The 14,341-nt window shown below is 40.3% G+C and overlaps 1 long non-coding RNA gene and 1 pseudogene across 1 annotated transcript; one reads left to right on the top strand and one right to left on the bottom strand.

Moving 5' to 3' along the window:
• The first annotated feature begins 2,001 nt into the window (after positions 1–2,001).
• On the top strand, positions 2,002–3,539 carry LOC117238446 (annotated as a pseudogene).
• A 3,701-nt stretch (positions 3,540–7,240) lies between these two features.
• Positions 7,241–13,956, bottom strand: LOC117238445. Its single transcript, XR_004494201.1, has 3 exons — positions 13,821–13,956; positions 7,628–7,742; positions 7,241–7,324 (listed from the first exon to the last, which is right to left on the bottom strand). It is a non-coding gene; the product is annotated as an uncharacterized LOC117238445 (long non-coding RNA).
• Between the last annotated feature and the right edge of the window lie 385 nt (positions 13,957–14,341).

Below are 14,341 nucleotides of genomic sequence, written 5' to 3'. Positions count from 1 at the left end.
GTGGTACGACAAGGAGTGGAAAGAAAGGAAAAGAGAGATGAGAAGGAAGATGACAAAGTTTATGAAAGGAAAATGCAGCAGAGAAGCGCTCACAGAGGAAAAAAGCCATTCAAGCAGTGGTGTAAACAAAAAAAAGGAAAGACACGAAGAAGAAGAAATGTAGAAAATAAAGAGGATCAAAACAGAACAAGAAGCGTGGAAATATATAAATAAATACAGAAGAAGTACAGATGGTATAGATGAGGATATAAGCGAAGAAGAGTGGAAAAATCACTTTATGGAAATTTTAGAAGGGACAGAGCAAAACGAGGGCAGAAAAACGGGGCATAGAGAGGAAGAGAAAATAACGGAGGAGAGAGAAGATGTTGCGTCGGACAACACTCTAAACCAGGCCACACACCTCGGGCAAGATGGCAGCCAGATGTCTTCGGATCGTTACTGCGTACCGTCAATAGTCTCAAGTGCCCTCCGTAAATCTCAGGAATTTATCTCGAGGGCGGTTAGCATCCTTCTTCATCCACCACCATAGTAAATAACCAATTAACAACGAAGCCTATTTCCCTCACTCTCTTAGCCAAAATCGTCACCAACAAATCCGATGGTCCCGTGAGCTAGACACACCCATCCTTAGCTTTCCTCCACCACAGCATCGTCACCGAACTGCACTGATTTTCCATCTTTCAAACAGTCAACATCTTTTGACCGGGCTTACACCCGTAGAGCAGCCACTCACTTATCTTATACATACGCACCAGCGTAACTATCTTCCTTACAAAGTTGTTGGAATAAATTGTGATTTATAACTTATTATACAGTGTTACATTCATTGAACCACCTCTATTATCTTAATCGAAACAGGGGAACGACTATTTCGCGGCGTCGATTAACCGAATCGTAGCGAGAATTTACGCCTCTCGCTGACGCGTTTTCCTAGCGACCGCGTCTCTCCGCGAACGATCGTAACATTTTGGTCCCTTGAGCCGGATTCAGTAGCAAGTGAAAAGTGTGAACACGTAACCGGTCGAATCATTTTGGTCCTTCGAACCGGATCACGTGTCAAGTGAAAAGTGCACACCAGTGACACCCACTGCCATACAGTGCCACGTGAATCCAACACAAACAGCAGCAGAAGCGTTACCACTCCAGCGAAGTCAGTAACGCCAGAGTCCATCAGTTTTTTGAAGAGGCATAACCCGGTGGTTGAAGAACGCAACCACGCAGCCTCGCGCCAACAACTAGAGGGTCAACTTCCGCAAGAACACGTCTTACACGTCAAACGAGACACACACGGTGACGAGTAACATTTAAACTCACAACCACGAGGTAAGCTCGTTTATTGCATTGTCTTCACAATCTACTATACCAATGGAGAACACAGACAAAATTACCTCCTTGCATCGGAGACGAGGCTTTCAAATCGGCCGATTTACTACTCTATCTACACAACGGTACCAACTTCGTTGTCGCCAACAACGAATTACGAGAGCTCTGAAACCTTCTGCAGTCCGACGATCATAAGGTAAAGGTTCAGTCCTTTTTAACCGACCGACGGATCGAATGGCGCTTCATTAATCCCAACTCACATCACTTCGGCGGGTTGTGGGAGGCTGCAGTGAAATCCTTCAAACCACATCTCAGACGTATCGTAGGTAACGAGCTCTTAACATTTGAAAACTTCAACACACTCATCATTGAAATCGAGTCTATCCTCAACTCCCGCCCGCTGACTCCAATATCATCAGACCAAAACGATCTTCTTGTCCTTACTCTCGGTCACTTCGGTGATTCATTAACAAGCTTCCGAGAACGAGATTTCAGGGATACTCCATCCAATCGTCTCTCCAGCTGGCAACATATTCAAAAACTCAAACATTTCTGGCGCCACTGGCATCGAGAGTATCTGAACGAGCTGAACATCCGAAACAAATGGAGTAAGGGCAGTCACGACATACGAGAAGGCGCCATCGTCATTCTCAGAGAAGACAACGTTCCCCCAATGCAATGGCCACTGGGCAGAATCATCAAGGTCCACCCCGGCGCAGACGCATCATACGGACGGCTACCGTTCGATCGGAGCATCAAGCGGATGGTACCACTCAATACCATGCAGGGATACTGGACGAACGACTGAAGGCAGAGATTGAAAAGAAACGGAGAGAGCCAATTCGGATTCAGAAAAGGAAGAGAAGTGACCGATACGGTTTATGTAATAAACCACATCACAGACAAGCAGCTAGATATGGCGACACTCGACCACGGAAATTTCCAACAGCTTCGCGGCACAAAGCGCTATACCTTCAAAGCGTAAGGCCGACAGGCCTAATGTACCATCGATATCCCTACGACTTTTTCGCCGAATATTCGGTAGAATGCATACGTGGCAACCGTCGCGGACTTCTGATAAACGCGCGCGTAGTGGGGATATCGAGGGGCAACAAAGGAAAGAATCTGTTCGGTTTTGAACCAAAAAGATTCATTTTGCCCCGAGCCGCGAAGTGCGAAAGGTTAAGAGAAGCAAACACAATTAGAGAAACGAGTCGTTAAAACTACTCTTGAGAGTTCAGTTTTAATCGTTACTTGTTATTAATTGTTGCTAAACGTAAACCGTGGTTAAACGTTATTTGTTGCTAATTGTTAAAAGTCTAATAAACGTTATTGTTGAAAATCAAGGGTATTTTCTTGCGGGCACCTTCACGGACGGTCACCTTCACGGACTGTCACCTCATAAGTGTGAATAAATATCTTGGTTGTTAAACATATCCAAATGTTCCTTCAGTACCTATCACGACCTATCCACCTCATAGGTGAAGAAAGAGGGAAATTATATACCTGCCTAAGAGCGGCGTTCGACAGACTAAACAGAGAGAAACTGGAGGAGAAAATGAGGAAAATGGGGATTAGTACAAGTGTACTCATCGAATATTACTGTTAATAAATATTGATTGTTGAATACATCTGAGTATTTCTTCCGCACCTATCACGACATCCCACCTCATGGCCATGAAGGGAAAAGAACAAGAAAGAGAAAGAAGGGACTAGAAGATGTGAGAATGGGAAGGATACAGATAGAAACAGGAGAGGAATAAGAAAGGATGACAGCAGACCAAATTATAGAAGAAAGAAGAAAGGAAGAAGCAGAAGAGAGGGAGAAAAGGATAAAGGAATCCAAGTATAATATACACTACAGAAACATAACCAAAGAAAAATTACCAAAATACTTAGAAGGGAGGATGAAGTGGAAGGACAGAAAAATACTGGCAAGATTCAGATGCGGAAACGAGACCAAAGCAAGGGAATACTAGAAAGAAGAGGGAGATAAAGATGCAGACTATGTAGAAGGAAAGAAGACCTGAGGCATGTAATAGAAGAATGTGAAATAACGGGAGGACCAAAGGACATAGGAAAAACGCTAAATGAGACTGGAGAAGGTTTAACAGAACTGAAGGCAATAACAGAGAAGAGAAGAGCAAACGACAGGAAGGATGCACAGCAAGGAGGCTAAAGACCAAAGTTGCAATAGTTTTTTAGTCGTTAGTTGCTAATTTGTAGTTTCTACTTTTAGTTTTTAGAGGTAAAATTAGCAAGGTAGTGCAATAGAATAGAGTGGAAAAGAGATGTAAGAGATGTAAAACCGAAAGTTCATTCAAAGCCGAAAGGTACGAAGTAAGCAATAATAAAATAAAAGAATAATACAAGAGGATCCAACAGACCAACAGGCGATCAACATTGTGTAGTAAGCCCTATTATCATAAGAGGTAGAAACGCTACTATTCACTTCTAAGGACGTAGGAACGCTATCAGTGATGTCTAAAGATGCAAAGCCTTCAGCATTTATATTTATATAATCAAATAATAATCAAATCTATCTGCCAAGCAAAGGAAAGAGTAAAGAAAAAAACAAAGAAAAGAGGGAACACTGTAACAATCATCTCGGAACAATGTAAAAGCCAGGTCGAACAAGAACATGGGTACATGAAATTTGCATAAATGTTGAGGACTGATGGTTTAACTAACTAGCACTGCTCATTAGATTAATTATATGATCTCTTACGTCGTATCGCAACTTATTCCGGTTATGTCCATGAAGTGTGAGTTATCTGTAAAATTTAATCGTAGCGTTTAGCTTCCCTTCATAGACTTAGCTTATTGTAGTTCGTATCGTTGTCGTCTGTCTTGGAGCCTATATATTCATGCACACCATCAACAGAATGTTTGGATCTCTCATAAAGCGTCTTTTAACTGTTTTGCCAACCGATGCACTGATAAGGCGTCTTACTCCAACACTCACTGCTGAAGTCATGAAGACATGGATTGCATTGGGTGATCGACAGAACGACGAGTTTTTGAAATTGCATGGTTGTCCCGCGGCCTACTCTAAGAGAGCGTCGAACGATAACACCGCGCTCCTTTCTATCTGTCTAGTCGTCAAGTCACTTCAAGTCCGTTCGAATCTATCAGTTTAGAGAATCGGTACCAGTGCACTTCGCTGGGCATATGTTCTCGTACACATTCGCGGGACATTCTCTTTATATTAAACATTGTAGAAACAAACTATGTGTGGACATGATTAGCCTATCATGCAGATAGCTAGAAAAAGAGAAAAAGAGAAAAAAGGATTAAAAAATTTAAAGGAAGGAAGAAAGCGATTTGGAAAAGAGAAAAAAAGGGCTGAAAGCCGAAAAAACATTTCTTGACTTGGGCGAACTGGAACGCCCAAAGAACAAAAAAGAATGTAAGACAATTAATGGGGAAAATTAATTTTTATTATAAATTTATGGAAGATGCCTGCAAACTCCTGGAACCACTTCATAACTTATTAAGGAAAAATGTCAAATTCATCTGCAATGAAGAATGTGAAAAATCATTTCAGAGGATCAAGGAATATGTCTGTTCAAGTCCGGCCCTAGCAACATATGAGCAAAACAAAGAAATATTCATTTATACAGATGCAAATGGTGATGGTTTAGGAGCCGTTTTAAAACAACCTCAAGATAACGGTATGTTGCACCCGGTTGCGTACTTCTCAAGAAAACTGAAACCAAACAGAATCAAAGATGAAAGCAATCTATCTCGAATGCCTTCCTCTTAAAGAAGCGATTCAATATTGGCAACATTACACATTACTGTTGCTTTGCACAGAATGCTTGATATGAAATGAACCTTATAGCGATAGCGTTCGTAATGAGAACTAGCTGCAGTACGTATATAGCAGCAGATGGGTTCACGAAAATTGCATCAGGTCTAATATGGCGTTCTGCGTGTACATCAACTGTAACTCGAATGATACACGTTGCTGAACCGAATAACAAGCGTATCAACTAAAAAATTGTAAAATAGAGATAACAATGAAGTGTTTGCAAGTGATCTTAGTTAATATATCTTGAACTTTGTTGCTGTATTTTCGATGATAGCGACTAGTGTTATTTGCAAGAATTGCAAATGAAAATTCAATCTTCTAGAACCAGAAACCGCGGCTTAGGTTCCAAAATTGCAAGTAAGTCTGAGTACTGGATGAAATTTTTCAACTCATCTCCACTAATTGGCAATGCCAATCCATACCAAAAGTCATCTGAAATAAATCGCAGGATTGTGTTGGCGACTTTGGAGAACGGAATGGAAAAGATAAATTTATTTTGTGGGCTAATGGATATTTTTCAGGGATCGGCTATCAATAGATACTATGGCTGTCCGGAAAATTTACATTCTGTTGTCTTACGGGTATCTAATCGTCCAATTTCGAGAGCTACCGAAAAAGACATGTAGTTTGGTTCCTGGTGTCGGGTGCTTTCCTGAGATTTAGTATCTATACAGCGCCCGGGCAACCCTAGAAGCCATTTACGGAGTTGGGATACGCCCAACCAGCGCACTCGGTACACAGTACCGGTTACCTAATTTTTCGCCCGCAGGAGGCTCTTTCGTCTCAGGTCAAACGGGGCGCTTTCCAAGCCCTTCCGTCTTCCGGGACGGTATCCGGAGCAGGTGGGACGCTGCTCACCCGCCGAAGGCGGCTCAGGGGACTTTGTCCCCCTTAATCCAGCCCTCTTGCCAGCACTTGGCCACAACCACTGCCACCACGAGTCCTTGCCCAAGTTGGTCGAGCCAAGGGTTCGCTACGCCCTCAGGGCTACACTCGACCGCCCGTGGTACCGTTCATATGTCAACGGTGGGACCACGCATGTGGATGTACCGCCACGTATCTGCCGCACGGTTTACCTGCACACCGTGCGGTCAGACCCAGATGAGACTCACGTAAGCGGGAGTTGAGGAAATGTACCTCGGCGGCTCTCCCGACGGTCTCACCCTTGGCATCAGGATCGTGGGTGCGCTACTACCCATAGGTTCCGTGGAGAAGACACAGTCTTACACCACGGCATCCTTCCTTGCGGTGTACATAGAGGACTCACGTAAGCGGGACGCTTGTCCCGACGGTCCTCCCTGGCTGCGGGACCGTGGGTTTGCCAGCCCCCATAGACTCGCAAAAGCGAATCCTCCCTGCGGAGTACCGAAAAAGACAGAAGAAAAGTTAGCGTTTCGGAAGAGAGAACGCCAGGAAAACGTTGGTCATGTATAGAAACGAATAGGCACAAGGCTAAAGGACGCCAAATAATGTTAAATAAACTGTTTTCGGATAATTACAATAGCGTTTTCACAAAAAGTGGAATTTCTAACTTGAGAAGGACAAACACAATAATTTGTAAATGTCCTAGGAATAGCGAAGAGTATAATCCATGCATGTTTTAAACCAGTTAAAGCTGGATTCCAAGTCACTTTACACAAAGTTCATCTGAAACAGAACTTTTGTTTGTAATTGCTTTTGTTTGTATTTGCTTTTTAGATGAATATAATTAAGTGCTGTGGTCAAAATCTGAACCCTCGTCAATATTTTATTGCCGATCTATTAAATTTGTATTTATGAAAGAAAATGAGGCATTGGTTAGGGAAGAAGGTAATAATGGAAATAAATAATCTTTCTCCCAATACATACAATTCAAACAATGATAATATAAAAGTTATCTTTGCTTTGCGCTTAGCCATGTTATACGGTAGCGTTGGTAATATTTTATCAAATATAAATGTTGGTCCCAAAATGTTGTACCGGTGGAGAATCTTCAAAGAAAATGAATTCGATAGAAATTATTCAAAAACCTCGCGTGTGCAGATATGTCGACGTTAGCACGCGAGCTAAGAATTTAATCGTAATTCGACCGTGCCAGTTTGTCCTTTCAGGAAGAAAACAACTTTATTGACTGGACAGTTCTATGTAAATATTTATAAATCGCACATTAAGCGAACTTGTTTACGAGTTAAAATCCAAAGGTCTCAGCTGTAAGAACCACAAGAAAAGATAAAAGAGACCTACCTTCAGAATTTCAACCTCATAAACGTCGTGAGGTAAACTCTTTTCTTTTTGGGCTCACTCAAAACAGAATATTGGTATCGTATGATCCCAAGAATTATGATCCCATTAATACAAATATGTATATAACAAAACAAAAATGAAACGTATTCTTTTCATTTGTAATTTTAAATAACGCATAGAAAACATAACGCATACATGGAGTTTATCACCTTCTTTAAATGGTATAATGCATTCCATAATTAAAAGCGAATAAAGAAACGAACTTACCAAAGCACCATAGGAAAGAATTTATGAAGTTTTATCTTACTCGGAAGTCAGTTTGCCTGAATATCACAAAATCCATTCACCTTAAATTTCTGGCAACGAGAACTCTTCAAATTTCCTAAAAAATGAATTTTAACAGACTTTTTTTTCAATTTTTTAAATTTTAACAGGCAATGTAATATTTTAACAGATAATTTAACATTCTAACAGAAATAGTAACAAGGGAAAGATAGCGTGTGCAAAAATGCGTGAAAGGGCATTTAGAAAAATCGAAATAATTGGAAATATAATTAAAAAGTGAAGAGAAAATATCATGGGTTTCATGCCTGGAGCATAAATGTGAAAAATTTCCGCTTTTGTAACAAATTCTACATCCTTTTCTTTTTTTGTTTAAATTGAGGTGTGCATTGAATTTCATGACAAAATAATATATATTCATAGATAATTATCAAAAATAGTAGTCATTTTCCTTAGTTTATTTATCAAAATGTCATTTCCTTATATTATTATGATACAAAGAATTATATATATATATGATGTATAATGCAAAATAAGGATATAAAACTTAAAATTGATTTCACAATTACACTAGAATATGGTATGAAAAGTAAGGTTTGAAAGAAAATTTCAGATACATTGATTTCCGGAGTTATTTAATTGCTTTTCATGTTTAGTTGTAAATTTCCACAATTGGCCAAATTGCAAAATTCATGCCATTGACATTAAGGAAACAATATAGAGTGTAATAAAAGGAAAACAAGAAAATACAAATTCTGACAGTGAATTTAGTAAAAAATCAAGAAAAAGTAAGACAGACGTTAGGAAACTATAGCAAAATAAAAGAAGCTCGAGAGGGCAGCGGTAACCATAACAATAAGAAAGAAACACAAGAGAAAGGTCACTAAAATAAATTACAAAGTGTAAAATAGCAGTAAAAGACAAAAAACAAATAACAAGTAGGAGCAAGGAAAATAAGTTATACAAAAAAGGAAATGAAGAAATGATTTTAAATCAAACCTTAAATCCTACAGAAAGTACATATAATGTTAAAGGGAACAAAGAATATGAAAGACAAATTAAAGAAGGTAAGAAAAATTTATCATTAATTAAGAGAGATTTTATATTATAATAGAAAGATACCAGAATATAGAAAAAGGTAGGAGAAAAGAAAAGAAAATGAGCAGATGAACAAAGCAAAATGGGCAGAAGAAAGAAGCAAACTAACAAAAAAAAGTGAGGTAATAGAAGAGTCAGACAAAATTAAAAGAAGAAAAGAGAGGAAAAACTATTATTATAAAAAGGTTGTAAATAAGAGATAAAGTAGAAGAACCCAAAATGAAATTGAACATAAATAGATTAAACTTTGTTTCAGGGCATCACTCTTTTCTGGTCATTGTTTGTATCCTCTAATGTTATTTCATGAATATGAAAATGAATATGAGAACGAAAAATAACAGTTTTGAGTTTAGTGATCAATTGTTTTACAAGTAGTGATCAATATATAAATTGATTTGGCAAAGGCAACTTCTGGTATTTTGTACGAGTGGAAAAATATATATAACCCAACTTATATTATAGCGAAAACATTCATGTTATGGACAGAAATTAATGCTTTAATGGTAATCTGACATAAAGACAAAGTCAACCATACACAGTGTAGGTATATGGTATAAGAATATGGGTTCTCCACTACTCAACAAGAATAGATAAAATACAAACACATTTCCTAAAAAGAATATTATACATACTGAAATACCATGTAATGCCAGATGTTACGACCGTTCGCGGAGAGACGCGGTCGCGAGGAAAACGCGTCAGCGAGAGGCGTAAATTCTCGCTACGATTCGGTGAATCGACGCCGCGAAGTAGTCGTTCCCCTGTATCGGTTAGGATAACAGAGGTGGTTGATATGAATATGACACAGTAGTAAGTTATATTTCACCGTTTATTCCACAACTTATAACGAGGATAGTTACACTGGTGCGTATGTACGAGATGAGTGACTGAGTGATCTGCGAGTGTGTATACCCGCTCGAAGGATGTTGACCGTTCGAAGGATGCAAAAACAGTACTCCTGGAAGACGATGCTGTCTCGGAGGAGAGCTAAGGATGAGTGTGTCGAGCGCACGGGACCATCGGATTTGTTGGTGCCGATGTTATTTAGGAGAGTGAGGGAATAGGCTTCGTTTTTAATTGGTTAAACGAAGGGTCTTAACCGCCCTCGAGAGAAAGTGGTTAGTGGGAGGAAAGTTGCAGCGTACGTGACAAAAACTAACTTTCCCTTTTTCGCCGTGGTAGACAATAGTCTCTAGAAATTCCTCCGAACCAGATGTTTGTTTCGTTTGAAGGACCTTTACTAGGAAATCTATGAGATTTATGGAAGGTATTTGAGACTGTTGAGGGTACGCAGTGAGTATCCGAAGACATCTGGTTGCCATATTGCCTGCGGTGTGTGGCCTCGGCTAGGTAGAGTGTTACGCGACGTAACATACTCCCCCCGTTGAGAGGGTACCGATCAAAAGTTCTGTAAAGGTGAAGTTAATTGGAGCTGCCGTCGAACTCCATGTTGATTGTTGATGACCCGTATTCTGCTGGGTCGGCTTGGCTCGATGGTAGGACGAGCTGCGTGGCACCTCAATCCAAGATGCTCCTTGCCGTGTGAACCACAGCTGTCCGGATGATGCTGTCGTCCCCAGGGTGAACTTGGCGATGCGACCGAAGGCCCGTTGCCTGGATAGCACGTTGTCTCCCTTGTAGTCTAGATTGCCGTCTTCCTCGTCGATGCCGAGCGATTTCCAGGTGAGATTCACGACCCAAGAAGTGTCGTGAATCTTGCTTCTGGAAGTGTCGTTAAACACCTCGGCCCAGGAAGTATCGTCGAAGGGAACGTCGGTGATGCTTGGTGAAGTTTCATCAAGCGCGGTGCGGCGGTTTGAGGTTGTTTGGGAGGCTGGACTCCCCCCGATGACCCGCTCGAATCGCATTCTCTTAGTGATGATCCCCGGTGGAGACTGACCGTTGGATGTCGTGACTGTGACTTGCCTTGGTGTTGGAGAATATGCTGGCATTTTTGGAGCCAAGGGTGACTCCGGTGAGATGGTTGTGATACGCGACTCGTTCGGTACGGCGCTCTGTGAACTCAGTAGAGAATCGTTGGGATCAGATAGAATGTTCTGTAACAAATTGTGGGAGATTAAGCTCGGAAGCGATTTATCGTCTGGTGAGACCCTCTCTTTCTTCGGGTCCGAAGGCTCGTTGAAGCTTGTCAAATTGAAGGTGATTAGTAGCGTTGAATCCGATTGTTCAGTTCCTGCCGATGCTAATGTGGCTGTCGTCAGGCCGCGTTTAGGTGACGCGTTGCGAGTGTGATACGATGAGTTGCGAATGGGAAGAGTTTTCTGATTTAAGGCGCTCGGCAGCGTTGTATCAGATTGTTGAGATAATGAGGACGCGAACTTGGTTGTCGTCAAGTCGCGTGTAGGTGACACGCTGCTAGTATTGTGCAATGAATTGCGCGTGACTCGCGGCGAGGTCGGCGTTCGAGTCGACGCGATCTTCTCCATCGGCGGAGTTTGAATAGCGTTGCGTGTTTTGTTTAAGTCATTGTTACTTCCCTTATCCGTGGGCCCTTGTGGCAATGGCGAAGGTGGCGTCTTCGCATTATGTCCAGGAAAATGATTCTCCGGTGATTTAAGCGAAGCAGACTCGCGACCGGCAGCTGATTCGTCGTTTGTCGATTGTGACGTCGTAGTTAGTCGTAGGTTGCTCAGTTGAGTAATTACTCGGAGTTCTAGTTTCTCGTACTCGTCGGCTATTTCAAAGCCGCGCGCGGACTCCTCCTCGTCTATGCTTACGATCTCATTTTGAATGGCGCGGAGCTCCGTCTCGTATGTTTCCAGACGATTTTTGATTTGAATTAGCTCGTTCTCTCGCAGACAGCCGGATTGTTCGATTTCATCCAGTTTTTTCGATAAGCGTGTAAAGTGGCCGATGCAATAACTCCGGCGTCGACGCAAGGCGGTAAGCTCGTTTCCGGTGGCCATTATTTGTTAGATAATTGAGAGTGGAATGGTTATAACTTACTTCTGTTGAAGATTGTCCAGTTGCGGCAGGAGGTTGCGTGGTTGCGTTTTAACCACCGAATTATACCTCTTCAAGGGTGACGATCCTTGACGTTAGTGACCTCGCTGGGGGGGGTAACGCTTCCGCTGCTGGTTATGTTGGATTCACGTGGCACTGTATGATAGTGGGTGTCACTGGTATGCGCTTTTCACTTGACGCGTGATGCGGCTTTGAGGATCGAATGATTCGACCGGTTACGTGTCCACACTTATCACTTGTCACTGAATCCGGCTCGAAGGACCAAATGTTGAATCCGGCTCGAAGGACCAAATGTTTCGACCGGATGGGTGACAAAACTATCCACGGCCACTGATAATCCGGCTCGAAGGATCGAATGTTACGACCGTTCGCGGAGAGACGCGGTCGCGAGGAAAACGCGTCAGCGAGAGGCGTAAATTCTCGCTACGATTCGGTGAATCGACGCCGCGAAGTAGTCGTTCCCCTGTTTCGGTTAGGATAACAGAGGTGGTTGATATGAATATGACACAGTAGTAAGTTATATTTCACCGTTTATTCCACAACTTATAACGAGGATAGTTACACTGGTGCGTATGTACGAGATGAGTGACTGAGTGATCTGCGGGTGTGTATACCCGCTCGAAGGATGTTGACCGTTCGAAGGATGCAAAAACAGTACTCTTGGAAGACGATGCTGTCTCGGAGGAGAGCTAAGGATGAGTGTGTCGAGCGCACGGGACCATCGGATTTGTTGGTGCCGATGTTATTTAGGAGAGTGAGGGAATAGGCTTCGTTTTTAATTGGTTAAACGAAGGGTCTTAACCGCCCTCGAGAGAAAGTGGTTAGTGGGAGGAAAGTTGCAGCGTACGTGACAAAAACTAACTTTCCCTTTTTCGCCGTGGTAGACAATAGTCTCTAGAAATTCCTCCGAACCAGATGTTTGTTTCGTTTGAAGGACCTTTTCTAGGAAATCTATGAAATTTATGGAAGGTCCTTGAATCTATGGAGGATACGCTGGGAGTATCCGAAGACATCTGGTTGCCATATTGCCTGCGGTGTGTGGCCTCGGCTAGGTAGAGTGTTACGCGACGTAACACCAGATTATGTGATTAAAAGCAATAAGAATAGTCTTGGAACACAAAATAATAAAATGAGGCATAAACTACATGTTAAAACTCGCAAACATGGGAGAACACATAATTAGACAGGAAAACATTGCAAAAAGTAATACACACATAATAAACTCAAATAGAGTTACGAAGCCGATGGTACAGAAATAATAATAAATTTAAACTGAACAATAATAGAAGAAATAACACAAATACTTGCTGGATAAAAGAAAGAAGGAATAGAATAATCTACTTATAGTGAAGTATATAAATATGCTAAAAATATAGAAAAAAATAATTAAAGTTTCTTGCATATGAAACTGCTATTAATAACTAAAAGGATAATCAAAGTTAGAGTAGCTGGGAGACAGGAACGATCAGTGAATGCAGAAAATAGCATAAAATACAAAACAGATGAAAACAAAATGTATAATATGTGTAAGAAAAATATATTGCATAATATTAAGATTTTACAACAAAATTCATTAAAAAACAACAATAGGATGGTGATTTTTTTTCTGACAAAGAAAAATAGTTACAAGGACTGACAAATTTTATTAAAAAGCAAAAGCAGCATTAAGCTAAGATCATTTTATCATAGAAGAATAGCAATTCAGACAAATTCACAAATTATAATAATCTAAGAACAACTTAAATACTTTGTTATGTTTGTTTTGCAGTAACCAACAAATTTAAAGACTTAGCCTAAGTATAAATATGCCATAAATAATTCTATGTAGAAATAAACATAAATAATATTAAATAAATAGAACTTTTCTTATTGAAATGTGACAGTCTGTAATAAAAGATAAATTAAACAAGAAAAAATAACTTTAACAAAAAAGAAATTTATAAAAATTTATTCTTAAAAAATTGTGGCCAATCAGATACGTGAAATAAAAGATTATTAGAAGAAACATGATTAGTCTACAAGAAGATCATACGAAAGGAGAAATGAAACATGTACCGTATTCTCTCAACATACGATTGCGAAGAAATTTACTTACTCTATATTTCATTTCCGAACTTCTTCGTTTCCACGCAGTCATAGCAGTTCAGAACTATTTTATGAAAATCAAGAATTTCCTACATCAAATTATTTGATTTGCAAGACCTCATATATTTCTAAATTACTTACACAAAATTAGTACAGCCTATGAACAATGCAAACATTAAAAAGAAATAAGCGATACAGTAGCCCAAACAAGGACAAAGGTTGAAATAAGACAACAAAAATAGCAGTTATTATTCAAATTTGTATGAAAAATCCTTCAGAAATTAAATTCTTCTTTTAATGAAAGACGGTTATGTATATGAAAATCAAAAATGCAGTAAAAATACAAAAAATATAAAAGAAGAAAACTGTATTTGTTATTACGACTTACTTTTGCATGTAGAATAATTTCCATTTCGGTTACTGCACTACCCCTGTTATTAAATAGGTTTTGGAGTTCGATATTTAATTGATTCACACAGATTCAGTTTTTATATTCTGTATTTCACCACCATGTACAGCCATATGAACACA

Source organism: Bombus vosnesenskii, unplaced genomic scaffold (assembly GCF_011952255.1).
Source record: "Bombus vosnesenskii isolate JDL3184/JDL3185 unplaced genomic scaffold, Bvos_JDL3184-5_v1.1 scf7180000013495, whole genome shotgun sequence".
NCBI classification, from domain to species: Eukaryota; Metazoa; Arthropoda; class Insecta; order Hymenoptera; family Apidae; genus Bombus; species Bombus vosnesenskii.
This window is presented reverse-complemented; position numbering and strand designations above follow the sequence as displayed.